Source organism: Kogia breviceps, chromosome 3 (genome assembly GCF_026419965.1).
Source record: "Kogia breviceps isolate mKogBre1 chromosome 3, mKogBre1 haplotype 1, whole genome shotgun sequence".
NCBI classification, from domain to species: Eukaryota; Metazoa; Chordata; class Mammalia; order Artiodactyla; family Physeteridae; genus Kogia; species Kogia breviceps.
The window spans coordinates 162,012,791-162,030,544 of NC_081312.1; the positions used below are offsets into that span (position 1 = coordinate 162,012,791).

Below are 17,754 nucleotides of genomic sequence, written 5' to 3' on the forward strand. Positions count from 1 at the left end.
CAGCTGGGTGTCAGACCAGTTCTGACACCTTTTATCTGGAGATAATGTCAGATCCCCCAGGTTAAGGGCTCAGTCCCACAGGACTATCCCCACCACACACACACACACACACACACACACACACACACACACACACACACACACACACTCTTCAGACGCCACTTGCTAGTCCATGTTGTCCACTGTCTTTCTGGCTATAGATCGGAGGTTCCAACGACACCCTCCCCGGATGTGACTAATTTGCTAGAGTGGCTCACAGAACTCAGGGAAGCACCTATACTTACCAGTTCATTAAAGAACATGGTAAAGGATACGGATGAACATCCAGATGGAAGGGATACACAGGGGTGTGTGGGAAGGGGTGGGGCTCCCATGCTCTCCAGGTGCCACCCTCCCAGCACCTGCACATGTTCACCCAACTTGGGAGCTCTCTGAACTCCTTACTTTGGGGATTTTATGGAGGTTTCATCACATAGGCACAATCCATCATTAACTCCATTTTCAGCCCTTCTCCCTTGTCGAGAGAATGGAGGCAGGGCTGGAAATTCCAAGCTTCTAAATCATAGCTCGGTCTTTCTGGTGACCAGCCCTCATCCAGGAACCCACCCAAAGTCACCTCATTAGAACAAAATACACTCCCATCACTGAGGAATTCCAAGGGTTTCAGGAGCCCTGTGTCAGGAACCAGGCACAGAGGCCAACACCCATTTTCCATGATCTCACAGTCACGTTCCAGGAGCGGGGGAGCTGGCGTCATAGCTTAATAATGGGATGAGGTGCGGAGGGCAGCAGGGTTCATGACTGTCCTGTTTCGTGTTCATATCACAGCCTCGGGCTTCCCTCCGGCCCCTCCGGCCTTAGCCATGAGCATCAATCCTAACGGCACGAGCCTACTGTGATCAGAGTCAGCTCATTTCATCTGTAACTTACCACCCTTTGGATTTTATAAAATGAATTTCCATTTGACAGCAGCCTGGACAGCATCATCAGCACTTTATTTTATTTGTAAACCTAAACTGCCAGTATGCATATTGCTGTCCACTTATTATGAATCATGGGCTTACTTCATTCCCTGAATATATTATTGTAGAGCTCCTTGTAAGCTAGAATCATGTTTTAAATCTTTTTATTTTGCTTGCTGGACACAAATAACGGGTCTTAAGAAATTAATTGGTTGGCAGTGTCAATGTGTACATTGCATTTAGTAAAATCCATATAGAGAGTAAAAACTCAGAAAATAAATAATATAGCTCGATTGCTATCACATCAGCAAGGAAAAAAGGTAGAGGCAAATATAATGAAAATGTTTTAGGCCTTTAAAAATTCAATTCCTGCTGCACGGCCAAAATGTTATGGGATTTAAGTAGCGGGGGTGAGTTTTCATTTTTCATAGACGTTTTAGCCCTATACTGATGCCTTTATTACCTCATGTCTGAATATGTAGCACTTTTAATTTTGGCAATGACGACAGGTTTTACAATAGCTGCAGGCTCCAGATTAAACACTGAAAATTCATTTGAGTTTTGCTATTGGAATGAGTTCAACCAAATGAGGTTTACCTTTGAATGCATGTGAAATGTCGGAGCAGTAATTTGTCATCATTGCTTCTCTTGGTTGTCACATTTGGACCACTTAAAGATACACTGTAAATATCAAATTCAGAAATGAATGGTGCGATGCAGAGTGTAATCGGCTGGGTTGGGGTGTGCTTTTTCTGGAATGGAATCAGGAGGCTTTGAGCTGAGGGCGTCAATGTGCTGAGCGAAGAGGTGGTTACAGCAGATAACAGTGCAGGCATTTTCCAGAGACCTGGGATTTGGAGCCACGTGGAAATCTAATTTAATGATTAACGTGCCTTCAGGCAGTGTCTATGCCTTTTAAATACCCCTTATCACATTACATGGTTCAACTTTTAAACAATTAACTTTCTACCTGCCTGTACTTAATAATACATAATTTGGAATGTAAATGCATTCCATCCTCATGTCAAAGCCGAGAGAGATATTATTTTTTTCTGTTCAACTGGTGAGGACATCGGTAGTAAGGCAATTTATAAAAGTTACTCGAGACTACATATAGCAGATGCATAGGTAGAACTAGATTCCAGAACCATTGCCACATTTTCTAGAAACCTGCCTGACTATGGCTCATGTCTAGCTCATCCCCCTGCTGTGTGGACACAGAGAGAACCAAGGGCTCCCATCCTACAAGGTTCGATTTGCAGAAACCCAGTGGCATTTGTGCCTGGTGGGCTGTGCACTGGCCGCCCTTCCAGAGGGAAAGTGAGGGAAAAGCCACGGGCACTGAACTGTGCTCTCTGACCCCCGAGCTCCTCCCACCACAGAAAGACTGTCCCCAACATGAACATCGCGCCTCCCCCGCCCCTCAGAGACCGCAGCATGATTTCACAGCCGGCTGGACGGTCCTTCACTGCATCCCGATGAAAATGGACCAATTCCTCGACAACCCAGGTTGTGCTCTAGCGTAATGACCAGCCTGTCACACACGCATCGATCAGCACTTCTGAGAACCACACTTTTGTGGAATATGTGTCAACCTTGTCGGTGCAGGCAGAATTCTCAGCCTCCAGGAACGGAGAACAAAGAGGGGCAGCAAGTCCCACTAGGGCAATGCTGGCACACTGCACATCAGTTTCCACTGCCAAACGGAAACGGTGCTCTCCAAAACCGAAAAACGTAACAGGAACATTCTCACGTAACGGTTAATTTTCATGAATTAATTAAAAAAAAAAAAAAAAAAAAGAGCAATTGGTGAAAACCAATGAAAAGGACCCAGACCCATAAAGCTGCTGCAATCATGGCCACAAAGAGCACTTTCAAATCGTCAAAGAACATTAGAATTAATGCCCAATTAATTCTCATCACATTCACACAAGGTAGGTTTTATAAAGATGCAAAGCAGAGAAATTAAGAGACACGCCCAAGACATGCCCGGGAATCATCGTGCAAGTCTCAACCTCTCTAAATCCCAGGCATAGGTGTGCATGCCCCTCCTGAGCTTGGGAGAAGATGAAAGCCCATTAAAGGTGATTACAACACGAATACCTGATGTTTCAGATATTTGTCATAAACTCGCAAATAAAATCCGTCACCCATAAAGAGGGGTTATTGCAGTAAGCCTCTGACAATGATCTGTTTGCCTCGGGTGATGCTAGATAGCATGCCTTTGACACTCTGGGTTTTTAGCAGCTTGTGAAATACAATAACCTTCCTCCAGTGAACGGACGGGAGTGTGATTATTTATACACATGCAAGTTTAGGCCCAAAGCAGGAAGGCAGCCCACCTGCTAAGGATGTCAGACTCAGGTGGGTCTTCCTGACGGCCAGGCATTCAGTGCTTGCTGGCAGTCCGTTAAGGGTACTGAGGGTGGCAAGGGTGAGCCGTCTTTATCAATGGATTATGAGGCAGAAAAGGGTGGCACTTCTTTATTGGCATTTGCCAGTTTCAGAGAAACTCAGAGAAAGCAGGGTGTTTTATGAAACCACAAAGGAGAGAAGGTGACTGGAACGAGGTAGTTTGTTAGGAGGAACATAGGTGGGAGTCTTTAAGGATCACCAGGAAAGGCCATCCATACCTGCCTCCACACCCCACATCCCCCACCCGGCTCGTGGCAGGAGGGCATATGGTGCCTGTTGCTTTCCTGGCCCTCGGCCAGAACAGGAGCCCTAAAGCCCCATCTTTCAGGATTTGAAATTTCCTGCTGGTGTGCCAGCCACTTTATTGCTGTGTTTCTAAAAGGCAGAATTCGAACAAAACCAACTGAGTGACTCCCCATCTTCCCTCCTTTTATATCAAGGTGACTAGAGAGGGACCGTAAAGTTGGGGCTGTCACAGTCGGTTCTGCCTCGCTTGTCCTGCCCGAACCATTCCACCCTCTAAACTGGTGAAACCCCCGAACTGCCATAGACGCTGCTGCTCCCGGGCTTTGGGGAGAAAGTGGGCACAGTGCCCAGGGGGCCGGAACGCTGCCTCCTTGAGTAGAAGAGATATTTCAGTTTTGTCGTAGTTCGTTCAAGCTGCAATAACAGAACACGGTACACTGGGTGGCTTATGAACAACAGACGTTTATTCTCAGATCAAGGCTCTGGTAGGTTCAGGATCTGCCAAAGACCCGATTCCTGGTTCACAGACGGCATCTTCTCTCTGTGTCCTTAAATGGAGGAAGGGGTGAGGGGCTCTCTGGGGTCTCCATTATACGGGCACTGATCCCACCATGGGAGCTCCATCCTCATGACCTCATCATCTCCTGACACCATCACTTTGGGGGTTAGGTTTCAACATGAACTTTTGGGGGACGTGAACGTTCAGACCATAGCAAGTTTCTCGTGGGTCCTGTAGATGCCATGGATAATAGCTAGAATGTAAGCTGTCATTCAGGCCCCTGACAGGGTGTGGGTAGACCATACCTGCTGGGCCGACTGGGGAGGTGGGAAAGATTCTGGAGAATTTCTCAGGGTAAAATGAGACAAAAATGCACATCTAAATAAAATAATACAGTAAAATAAGAGAGGGAGAGAGAGGAGAGCCAGCATTTGTACACACTTTAAGAAAAAAATGAACTTAACGCCTGCATGTAACTCAGCTGAGACTTAAACTTGCAGCAAACACCATTTATTCACAATGATTAAGATTTTGAAGGATGGCATATATTGTTCTGGGAACAGCTAGGGTGGCAAATTATGAAGCAGCTCTTAAAATCCAGGCCCTTTGCTGGAAGTTGGGATATAAAGTTGCTTGCAATAGAGGAGCGGGCACAGGAGAAGGGACGGCTTGGGAGCTTATGTGAGGAGGTCATGGGAACCATGTCCCCTTCCGTAACCCCAAGTCCGAGACGCCACATTTCCCTCTCCAGCTCTGTCTTTTCACTTGAACTCCAGCCACTGACGCAGTCAGTTCTGCTGTCACACGACATATGTGTCCTAATCCTTGCGGCACGTGTCAAATCGGGCAGGCAAAACACAAGGCTTCTGGGGCAATGGGGTGAGGCCCAACTCTCAAACGAGTCATCAGTGACGCATAAAGAAGCTAGAAAACTCATCAAATGTTAGCAGTTTTGCACAGGCTAAATGGCTGAGGATGCATGACTACAGTAAATCAGGAGCTTTATTCTGAAGACGACACGTCCTCTGCTTTTGGAAGTGGGTGTCTCGAGGCTGCAGCCACGACTTAAGGTGAGGTGGGGGGAGTGAAGTCCGCGCTGTATGCATCCTGGGTGGTTCAGTTCAGCTGCCTGCAGTTTTCCGAGATCGCATCCTGTTTTTGGTGGACAAAATTGTCCATAAGAAAACGTGAAATCTGAGAATTCCTGTTGTGCCCCAATTATTCCCTGATGTATCAATTGCACTGGAACAAACCTGCGTTCTCCAGACATTATTACTTGTTTCTGCCAACTCAAAATCTCCTTTGGTTGTTTAATAGCCCTTTGGGGTGTTGAAGATGCTAAACAGAGCTGATTCTCCCCAACCGCTTTCCTGTCCACCCACACGCGTGATCCTGCAGGCCATCACTACAGAGGAAAGATTACGATCGTTCACACAGTTCCTCAGCCTCAAACCTGCTGTTTGTTGGTCCACATTTTTCTCTTTCTCATTCCCTACATCCTCATACCGCATGTCAGCAAGTCTTGTTGGGCCCTCATTCAAAGTATTCTTTGAATACATTCCCCCAATAGATATGATCACATAGTACATACACTGTGTTTATATCCATTTGTGTTTGAATATATCCCCCAACCTCTTGTCAGGACTGTAGCTTCTCTCTGGCCATGTTCTCCTCGCAGCTGTCAGAGAGTTCTATTAAAACATGAACCAGAATATCCCATTCCCATGCAAAATTATCTCATGGTTTCACATACACTAAGAATAAAATCCAAATTCCTTTCAACAGCCTAAGGCGCCCAATGGGTCTGGCTCCTCCGCCTGCCTCTCTGACTTCACATTTTCTTGTGCTTTCATATTTTGAGAGGATATCAAGCTCATTCCCACCTCTGGACCTGGGGAATATTTTTCTCTGGATTGGCTGATATTTCCTTATATTTTCAGGTGTCTAGTTTTTTTTTTTTTTTTTTTCCAATTACTCAGAATTTGCTCTGTGAGAAGCAAGGGTGCTGAGCGCAAGCACATTGGAAAGATGCTAGATTCCAAGGATGAGAAGTCACACGACTTGAACGCAGAGATTTCCACAAAGCAAAGCTGTGAGTGAGATGAAAATCTCCCCATCACCATTTCTACCTCCAATTCCATCTCCATCTCAGCCCCATCCTTAGTTAACAATTCTGTGTGTGCCCAGTCCCATTCCACTGTCACAGCCAACTAACTTAATGACCCTTACTAAAAGCTCATAGGTTAATATCTCACCCTAGACACATATGTGGAAAGATAATGCCTTCCAATAGTCTGGCACATTCCACCCCATGAGGACACAGCAAGAAGATGCCTTCTCTGAACCAAGTGGGTTCTCACCAGACGTGGAGTCTGCTTGATCTTGGACCTCCAGCCTCCAGAACTGGGAGAAATACATGTCTACTGTTTGTAAGGCACCCAGTCTGTGGTACTTTGTTATCACAGCCCGAACAGCCCAAGACACAGCCTTATTTGTATCAAAAGCACTAAGTCTGGCTTCCACATGCAGGACAGCAGGAGCTCGGCTGTGACAAGGACAGATAAACAGAGCCTGCACCAACGTGCTACATGCCAAGAGGACGAGTGAGGATCTAGAGCAGCCTCAGCACCTCTGCCTGGTCAGGGTGTCAGGGCCAGCCAGGAGGCTGATGCTTTCCATGGAGCCTGTGTGGACGTCATCCTGAGTCACGCAGGAATCTGCTGACTGTGCTGTTACTTCCTGCATCTTCCCATCACAGCATCCAAACATAGCAGCATAACGGTGGAGTCAGAGGCAGCATGGACTCCTTGGCTTTCTTGGAAATCAGAGCCAACTGTTAACTGAATGAGGTAACAGCAGCCATAGTTTTTCAAGCACTCATATTTGCACAGTAGTTGCCCTCTGAGGATGTAGAATGTGGATGCATTTTAATGTGCCTCATGCGATGAGGGGTGGATTCTGTAGTCTAGGAAACGTGCCTGGGGTTTTACCCATCTTGAAGTGGTCCATCTCTGTATGTCCTCCCCGTTTTATAGATCAAATTCAGTCCACCTGGGTTGAGTAAATGCGTAGAAAACAAAGCCATACGGTGGTTTGTTAAAAATTTCCCCCCCTGGAAATTTGTCAAACCAGGTGTGCATAACGACTTGTATTAATCACAATTACTGACTTTTCCTGTAGACTCATTGTTAAATTCCTTGCTCTTCACAGGAATTGGGTAACTAGGTATTGTTTTCTTGTTCCTTTTCTCCAATCTGACTGTTTCCACTCCCACTGATATTTGCAGATGGATCCTTGCCGCCATAGAAAAAGCACTGTACTAGTACAAGAAAGCACATTCATCCCATTTCTGAATTTAGCTAACTGTGGGGCAATAAATAAGCAACTTGACTCTTCTGACTGTAATTCCTTCAACTGTGAAATAGAAAAAAAATGTGGAATAACATTCTTTCTAATTTCACTTGCAGCTCTGACATTCTGTGTGTTTTTTTTTTTTCTCTGCCTGTATGCCTAACACTTTACTATTTTAAAATTTCAATCATGATCATAATTCTCCTCTTTCCCAACTTCTCCTCACTCACCCTAAGTCAGATGAGCCAAAACAGGGGTACAGCCCTCCTCCAGTAATTTGAAAAGAGTTAACCAAACATGGAAGCATTACCTTGTGCTTCTGGGGATGCTTTCCCTCCTATTAGATTTTCTATTTTAAGATTGTTTGTCTAACTGTACTGGTGTAATAGACCTGTCATCCTAGAATTAACTTAAGCCTGGTGGGACCTATTTTATGTTTCAGCCTCTTATCTTTTTTGGTGAACTAACTGCATACTAATCATGACACATTGTTTCCCAGACCTTCCTATCCCCAGAACAGAATAAATCAGTTACAGCCATTTCCAAAGGAAACATCACCATTGACGGAACCGTCTTTGCTAAGCAGAAATGCTCACGGGCGTATTTTCACCGCATTTGTTGGCTCTTGGGTACATCAAATAATTATTTGTTTTAATAAAAGTTCAAGATATGCTTGTATAAGAAGTACTGTGAAGGAGGTATAGATGACAGATCATATAATCAGAATAGCACATAGTTTTAATGTCACTATTATGAAAATGATGCTTTACCTGTAATGAATCACAGTGGAGACACTCTTGGTGAAATACAAAGCTCTTTCTCATTCACCAGGTGTCAGTATTTCAATCCTTTAAGGAAAGTGTTCAATGCACATCATATTAGGCACCGCGTAGCCCATCAACCGAAGCCGGTGCGTGATAAAATGACACAGGGCAGACCAAGTGCCAAACCACTATTAACAACTCGTATCTGTATAACTGGATTCTGGGAATTTGCCTAGCAGCCCTCCACTCATTAAAAAAGAAAAACCCCAAAACTGACTTATTTCTTCAGTACCCCTTGAGTTGCCTTGCTCAACTTTCATTTAAAATTCTGAATTCCAGCTGGAGGACACTCAAGGAAATGAGCCTTTGGGATGAATACAATTAAAACATGAAGAGACGAAATTATACTACAAATTGCTGAATATTACAGGCTGACTATACAAAAAATTATGGCACAAATAAGCATAGCAGATTACCAAAAGACAGGAAAAGCACGCTTTTCTTGAATTTGCATTGTTCCTTGTACTTAAAATGCCCACGATTTAGACCTTGAGAACTTTACATTATCTTGATATAAAGTGATGAGGTTTGGGTCCTAATTTAGGATTGGTTTATACTGCATTGAGAAAATATGATTGGCTTTAAATGGAACTGTTACTGAAACAATACAGCGCAGTATCATTATAATCAGAGAGGCTCTCGTACTGAATGGGAGGACTCCTTGGTACAAGGCATCTATTGATTTTTTCTGTTAGGAATATTAAAGAGTTCTTGGCAAATTTTTGCTTAGAACACAGAAGTAATACTTCTTCAGAGAGTAGAGGGAGGGGGCAAGGGTATTTCCAGAACAGGAGGGGTCTGGACGCGACTTGAAACACGAATGGTGGGCTTGCCAGGTGATCAAGGAGAGGGCGGCTAGTCTAGACAAGAGGGAGTAGTTTGCACTAAGTCATGGGTGTGGGAAGCAGCAGTCTGGGTCCTGGAACTGAAAATAGTTTGATATTATCAGAGTACAAGGTGTAAGGGAGTGTGGAGATGAAATGGCAGGTACAGAATAATGGCCAGTCAGATCATACTTTTAAGGAATTTAGGTGGAGACAAGATAGAGCTTACTATCCTAGTGAGAGTCCACAGTCTTCTATTTCTAGATATACCTGCCGTTTATCAATATGGCAATCGATAATTGGAGTCCATAGTGATGTTCACTGACAGATCTGAGAATACTTTCCAGAAGGTTAAAGACAAGTGCTTGATTCCCCCACCTTTTGTGAATGTTTCCTGGTGACTTGATATTACTTTCGGGTGAAGACAACTTCCCCCGGTCTTTCCCTTGCATCGACCAGAAAAAAAGAGAGTTTAAGGCATTTGTATGTGTAGACCAGATGGCTGTATTGACATAGACAGGGAGTGGGCTTCACAGACTATTGGCTCTGAAGTCTTCACCATTATCACTGAAAGGATATAGATCAATCATTCGAAGTACCTTTATCAAATTTGGCCAGTGTTACCCAACATTTAACCGAATGAGTATAGTTAGTAGCTTTATATAGGGACACAGCCACTGAGTGATTCTGACATGCATTTTGCAACCAGTGGATCCTAGAAGGATCCACTTAAAATTAAGTGTCTACAGTGAATTCCTGTGGTCTTCCTTGTCAATTTTTGTTTGCATTGTAAAACTCAGGATGATTCTCTGTCACACCCTCTTAAAATAATCACTGCCCCTTTGCTTGGCTATGGACTAGAACTCTGCATCCTTGGGGGTCCATCAGTCTGTAAGCAAGAGGGGTCCCCATGTTGCTTCTCCAGGACTCAGGCCTCCGTCCCTTTGCCCCCTTGCATAAGTCAGGCATTCAGCTACCTACAGAGCCCTATAGTCCTGTCAGGCACCTCTGCTTTCCTAAGAGACTGTAAATCCAATTAAGGCACATGCTTCTACATTAAGCCAGGGCCAGAGAATAGCTGCATTCTGGGTATTTTCATGGACTCTAACCTGTAGCTGACTGATGCACATTATTTATTAAGAGGTTCACCTAAGAAAGATTCATTGAAAGAAATTCATGGAAAATGGCCTCAGGCATCTAGTCCATCCTGAAATCCAGGATACTCCATGTTAGACTGGGAGGGAGCCGCATTACAGGACAGGACCTTTCACCCTGCCGGTGGCTCTGCACCCCTGACCTCCACCCACAGCTTTTCCTATAAAACTGTGCTTTGGCATCCTGCCCTTGCCGTACCTTGAGGGGCAGGATGAAAATCCCTGCTGTGTTTCTGGGGAGCCTGTTCTTGTGAATAATGTTTTCTATATTGTGTGCTGTCCTTTCTAGGGAGACCAGTTGGGAAAATGTTCCAGTGAACTAGAAATAGATATGTCTCTCCTAAGTGAAAAATTTTCTTTTCCCTTATGTAATCTCCAAATCATTTGACTATCATGCTTCTTATTTGTCTTCATTACAATTTCTAGTCCAATCTGTGGCTCTCCAATATCACGGGCTGGACTTAGGCCATTATGGCATACATTTTATGTACTTCCTTCAACATTTTCTCTCCAAACCATATTTTCCATTGTCCAAATATCATCACTCACTTTAAAAAATAACATTTAATCCTTATATAATGCATATATCTTTATCTTAAATTTGCTACGCAACACTGCATTTGATTTAATTAATACATAAAATGTTATTTGTATACATACAAATAATATATAATAAATGATAGTATAAAATAATGAATTTATTTTATATTACTATATACTTGTGAATATTATTTAATTTTTATTATTGTATTATATTATTTTATTATTTATATATTAATAAGAATATATTCAGTGATATAATAAACTGCCAGTGATATTTGCTATGTAGAATGGTCTCACCATTGAAATTGAATTGAGACTTTTCTGAACCCACTTTTCTTTACTTATATGGATGACTGAGTTTAAGTTGAACAGAAAAAAGTTAACCAGACACCTAGCCGTAATGACTACTGACAAAACCACCCTATGTCATTCCTAAAATTCCAAATTAAGAGAAGATAAAACCAAATGATACAGGCTTAACATTTGAAAATGGAGATCATGGGAAAGGCTGCTGGTCATTTAAATATTTTTTCTGAGATGAAAGGAAGGAAGAAATAAAGGAAGGAAGGAAGGGAGGGAGGGAGGGAGGAGGAAGGCAGGCAGGAAAGATGGATATGGATGATAGATAGATATGTCAGGTAGATAGATTTGTATATATTTACTATATATTTTTCATTCTTCCGTGTCTGTTCCACCAATCAGAGAAAAGCAAATACTCCACAATTTTAAAGTCTTACATACACGATCACACGTGTTCAAATACATACTGCAATTTTGGGGAGCACCAAATTAAAGGTTGGGGGCCTAATCCAAAATGAAAGAAATGGAAATATATTAACTGTCTCAGACGGTGTTTTAGATGTCCTCCAAAGCTTAAGGCATAGAAATCATTATATAGTTTCATCCTAAAGTTTAGTTTAGACACCTAGAAACAACAGGGTGTGAAGTTTTGGGGTTCCATGTGTGTATCACATTGATGGCTCCCCATGCATCAAAAAATGGAGACTGCATTCAGAACAGTGAGAATACTGTGGACTCTGGTGGAATTCTCTTTCATGTCCCAGCTGACTCACTTCACTCACATCCATTCCCCCCCCCCCCCCTTAATAATCATCTGCAGTAAAGATACAGAAGATTCTGCCCACGACCTTGGAGGCATTACATACAGGGAAATAACGTCACCAGGTCCTGGAGTGACTGGGAGAGTTGACCGGTGTGCTTCCTCCCTCATGCACGTTTGTACCATTTGCTTAGATGAGGTGAATCGACTCACCCAGGGGTTGGTATTATACTCCTAGAGACAGTCCACAAGGTAGCACTGCAGGAGGAACTGAAACCATGGAAGAGTTTGCCATCCATTTGAGCAGGCCAACAAACACACAAGAACTATTCAAAGATAATGTAAAAAGTGCCAAAGAATAGGAAGTATTTATATCATCAGATGCTGGCTAAGTCTGAGAGTTCAAAAATAGACTATTTGGACCTGGAGCAGTGAATAATCATAAAGTAATCATAATTACAACTCTTTGTCAACAGCCACCAAGACCACCAAGTCTGGTCCAGAAGAACTCTCTTAGCATAGACCACTAACACCCAAAGACCATATATCCCCATGAGCATGAGATTACTACGGTAAAGTAGACAAAATAAGATAACTTGATCAAATACCAAATATCTTTGGCTTTCTTAATCTCATGTGTCTCAATCACTTGTTTCATATTATGAAGAAAAATAAAAGTTTAATCCAGGTTTTGGAAAATATGTTTTATGGAGCATTCATTGAAAAAAAAATTAATAAATACTACTTTAAAGTTCTTTTGCTAATTACTTCGGAACAAAGTTAAACTGTTTTCCTTACAGTAAGATTTCTCAGAGTCCTTCATATGTTAATTACATCATTAATCTTTTAAAGGAAGGAAGAAGTTTTCATTGTTTCTCTAAGATAGTTAACCAACCAACACTGTTTTTCAAATTATATTAACGCCTCTTGGGAATAATGATTCATACAAGCTTTGATAAACACTGCTTTAAAGTCAGGATCATAGCTCCTACAATCATACACCTGGTCAGCTGGAGGGAGCGGATGAGATGGTTTAATGCAAACTCCTCATTTTTAAGATAAAGGAACTAAATGTATGACCCAAGCCCAGGACGATCAGATACACAGATTGGGAGCCTGGCTTTTCCATATGAATGTGGTCTTTGGCAAATTACTTGACTTCTGCTAACCCAAGTTTTCTCCCCATACAGCAGTGACAGTGACATGATTGTGTTGGTGCATAAGGCCCTCAAAACAGTTCCTGGAGTGCACAGTTTGCCATCAGGTGCTGGTTCCTTCTCGTCCCCATTGTCCCCACATGGCAGAGCCAAGGAGAGAGTCCAAATACCCTCACCTGTGTTCTTCTAGCTGCTAGATTGTAATTCACATTTGAGTACACTTAGAGTTCATAGTTTAAAACTAGGCGCTGGCTTGTTTGTCTTTCTTTCGGAGATAGTGATGCCCACTCAATTGTCCCCCGACACCTGCCACCTTTATACACAGAAGATGACAGATGGATGGGATCTTTCCCTATGCTCCTTGAGAGCTGAATCTCGCCTGGCCCGGGACCATCTCACAAAGAGGCTGGCATATTGTGCCATGAATGCCCTTTGGACAGAAATGTCTCTTTCTTACTAACTGGCTGCAGTTTCTTATAAACGCCAAGATTAATATTCCTCTCCAAGGGTGTAATGAACCATTTCCCTCTGAGTTAAAGCATTTGTAGGATCTGAGAAGAGTTTCCGGTGACATTAGTTATTAACACCTGTAGGGGAGAAAACAAACTTCCTTCTACCCTCTTAGCCCTTGTGATTGGCCTAAAAATGAAACTGACATAAGACAGATTAACAAGAGAAAAGCATACAAATTTAGCTAATATTTTTACAAGTACATGGGAGTCCTCAGAAGGAAAATGAACACAGAAGAAGCCATTAGGCCCCCAAACGTATGTGCCTTTTACACAAAGAATGATAAATTATGGGGATGTGACAAGGCAAAGAGACTTGGGGTAGGGCCAGTAAACTGTGGGACAAGGATTAGGAGATATGGGGGGCCAGGTGAATGAAAGATTGGGCTTATTTTCGTAGGTTGCACAGATCCATTCTGGAATGGACAAGACTGTTCTGCTCTTCCTGGTCCAGGGAGGACACCCTTCTCCTGGGAAATTTGAGGACCTGCTTTACGGTAGAAAGAGGAGGTCAGAGAGCCCTGCCTGCACTTGTTGTTTCTCAAATACCTTCAAGGCAAAATAATCAATATGCCGATTCCACATATTTTGGGGGTAGCGTTTACACCCATTGTCAGTTTATAGCTGCCCCAAGCTCTGGGGGTGTGGGGTGGTGAAGGATATAGTTCAGGAGCCTTGGCCTATTTGGGGAGCAGGAACTGCCCTCCAAGGGTGGGGTGGTGGAGTGTCCTGGGCAGTCGAACTGCTGCTCTTAGAGAGATTGTGCTGAGAGCTGGGAAGGTTTAAGAAGCAGTGACATGACCCTAAAAAGATCTCACAGAGATCCAGTGGAATAAAGATCTGGATGGGTTTTATTAACTGTCGCATGTCAGACAGTTTGAAAAAGCAGGAAATACATTTGCCTTGAATTGGTAGAAGGAGACATTACATGATGGATGTTACACTAGGTAAAGAGAAAGTCTTAAAAATACTCCCCAAAGCCACATTATTTTTGATTTTTTGGTCAAAAGATGATGTAACAGTGTCTTGAGAGAGCCACAGATGTTCGCAGAATGTAACGAAAGTCAGATAGGCTCGTGGTTCTCATGGAGGAATATTCCGGCTCACATTCTGTGCTCTGTCATCTAATGACAGGGGCTAGGATCTAGCATGCTGCAACAGAAGCAAGCAGGCAACAATAACGACAACAAAAGCACAAAGATCGAATCGTCATGCACACTTCGGATTCGTTGAGGTGGGGGCTTTGGGCTACGGGATGTTGTCTTAGCTTGGGCCGCCCTGGCAAGATACCAAGGATGGGGGTTCAACTCTTCACGGCAAAGACAAATCTGGGGGTTTATACTGACAAGCAGAGTGGAGGGGCCGGTGGATGGATGTGACTAAGAGGGGACATGGGGGTCGGGGGGATTCTTGTTAAACCAGCTCAGCAGGATTCTTGTTGAAGGCAGGCCATAGGGACCAGGCATCCAGGGTGGGGAATGAGGGATATGATTAGATACAGGGGGTGATCAGATGCCGGGGCTGGAGGGATTCTTGATAAAGTGACTTAGCAGAATTCTTGCTAAGGCCCAGCAGGGATGGGGGCCAAGGTGGAGGCCCAGCTGAGAAGAGGCCCAGAGGCCCTGACGCTCCTCTCCTTTGGTCCAGGAGAGGGTCTGTATCATGCCTGAGCTTGGGATGAAAACTTGACCCGGAGGTCCCAGGCTGCCCTCCTGATGCTGAAAAAACTGAAAGGTCCCCAGAACTTGAGTCCCTGATAATAATACTGGGCCAAGGGACTCCTCACCCAAAGACCTCTCCAGATGACCTGCTTTGCACTTTTTTTTTTTCTAACTTTTAATCTTCTACCTAAAGTAGATTTTGAACAACTCTGAGTAGGTTCAAACCCATCTTTCCTGCGAGTCCCCCTCTTCCTCCCCCCATCTTCATGCCTGAATTAAGACATCCAGCTCTTGGGTCTGTTATCTGAGCAAAAAGACTTGCCAATTTTAAAAGGTTATGACCTTTTAACAGCCATTTCTGCTGTTTTCTGCACACTTTCTAGTTTCTCGCCCGCTTCCCCTGGATTCGATGCTTGATTTGGACACAATTCAGTCTTCCCTCCTTCTAAAGACAGCTGCTGAATGAATGCTTCAAACTTAAATTCTGCCTTTAGCTTACACTTCTCCTGCTTCCTTAAAAAAATTTTCTAGAAAGCATATACAATATATCCTGTGGTGGACTAACCTGTTTTTTTTTCCCCCTTAATCCTTTGACCTGCAGCAGAAAATTGCTTCCAAGTGAGAAATTTCCAAAATAGTTACATTTAAAATACATTTGTTTCAGAAAAGGCACTGAAAAACCCCAAATCATCAGGAGAAGACTCCCTCTGGTTTAAATCTTTTGGTGACTAAAGCAATTTGCCTCAAAGGACTTTTAAAGCAGATCTTACACAACCTAAGGACCCTAGATAAGTCAGGGTGGAGAAGGCAGTGAGCTTCCTGTTCGGTTTTGGTCCCTCCCTGCCGATGTACTGAGTGGTTTACACACTACACTTCATCAATTCTCCCAACCATTCTGGAATAGTCCCATTTTACAGAAGAGAAAATGGAGGCTATGAAATGTGACCCAAGCTGTTCAGGGTCACCCAGCAAATAAGACAAGAGGCTGTCGTCCAGGGACAGAAGCAGTGCTTCGGAAGGGCAGCTGCCAACACTGTGCACTCTGTGTTACTGGGAGATGCGGAGTTACGGTAGGATTCTGGAAACTGGGGTTTGGGGAAATGGGGGATCTCAGAAATCACTGAGTCCCGAGGTTTTCAAACTATGAGTACAGAACCCGGAGGCCTCAGTTTACAAATGGAAAAGGGTCTGCAGCACAATTCATGTGAAAACTATTGACTTCTCCACAAACTCACACTTTCCAGGTGGGGAGACAAGGTCAGAAAGGCTCCTGGGATGCTTCTGGTCACACAGCCACGCAGCTGTGGAGGGAGACTTCGGGGCTGATGCTCTTGCCACCACACTAAGATGGTACACGATTCATTAAAAATATGTTTGAGATCAGTTTGGTTTCCAGATTTTTGAGCTTCTAGTTAAAAAAAAAAAAAAGAGGAAAGCGTGATGTGCTAATCATTTCTCCAACGGCAAAATCCCCTGGAGGCAACCACGGACACTGAGATAAAAAGTGCCCCTCAGTCTCAGGGCCACTCAACAGAACGGTGGACTGGGTCCTACCAGGAGGACACCTGGTGGGCCTTCCGCTGCTACAGGAAGCCCTCAGCACTGCCAGGCACTGGGGTACAGTAGCTGGCAGGTGAAAATAACCGTTCAAAGTTCACCAAGGGAAAAACTGGAACCCAATGCAAAGTAAAATCCTGTTCTGGCCTATTTAGAGAAAAATACAATGTCTCAAGGACTTTCAGTGAAAAGCAGGGAATCGTGGAGAGCAACTAGGGAGAGGAAAACTCCAAGATAATCAGAAACCCTCTTTTGCATGCGGATTTTAGAGTAAAATCAACAGCTTTAATTGGCTCCAGATGTTAATAGGTAGCCAGGGGCATATTATGGAGCACAGATGAAGAGAGCTCCGTGTTCTGTAATAGAAATATTTTGCTTCAAGTGTTGAACTGCTGTAAGCACAGCTGCAGATGTGTAATGGCTAATGGTTTTCCTTTGCTTGTCCTGGGGCTGCCCCTTCAGCTCTATCTGTTACAGAGGACTTTTCCTCCTCTTGGTGTGTTTTAAAATCTAGGAGGGGACAGATCCAATTATTTTTTTGTTTGTTTTGGGGTTTTTTTTGTGGTTCGCGGGCCTCTCACTGTTTTGGCCTCTCCCGTTGCGGAGCACAGGCTCTGGACGCGCAGGCTCAGCGGCCATGGCTCACGGGCCCAGCCTCTCCGCAGCATGTGGGATCCTCCCGGACCGGGCCACGAACCCGCGCGTCCCCTGCATCGGCAGGTGGACTCCCAACCACTGCGCCACCAGGGAAGCCCCTAGATCCAATTTTAAAGATGTTTCCTTGGGTCAGCTTTAGAGACAAGTAAGCAAGGTAGGGCTGGAGGGCCCACCTGGGCCTGCAACGGGGAAGGAGGCGGCCAAAAAAAGTGCCTCAACAGGCCTGAGGGGCCCTGTTCCCTGCCCCATCAGCTGTCTGTCTCCTCTGCTGCTGGCAGCTGATCCCAGCCCCCTGCGGGGACACAGCCTTTGCCCAAATCCGAATTTCTCTCAGA

General features: G+C 44.1%; 1 long non-coding RNA gene across 1 annotated transcript in view; it reads right to left on the minus strand.

Moving 5' to 3' along the window:
- Nucleotides 1-4,901: 4,901 nt before the first annotated feature.
- The window catches only part of LOC131752683 (uncharacterized), a 52,279-nt gene continuing 39,426 nt past the window's right edge, over nt 4,902-17,754 (minus strand). Inside the window, exon 3 of the long non-coding RNA XR_010840049.1 lies at nt 4,902-5,274. This is a non-coding gene — a long non-coding RNA (uncharacterized lncRNA). The remainder of the gene's footprint in view (nt 5,275-17,754) is intronic.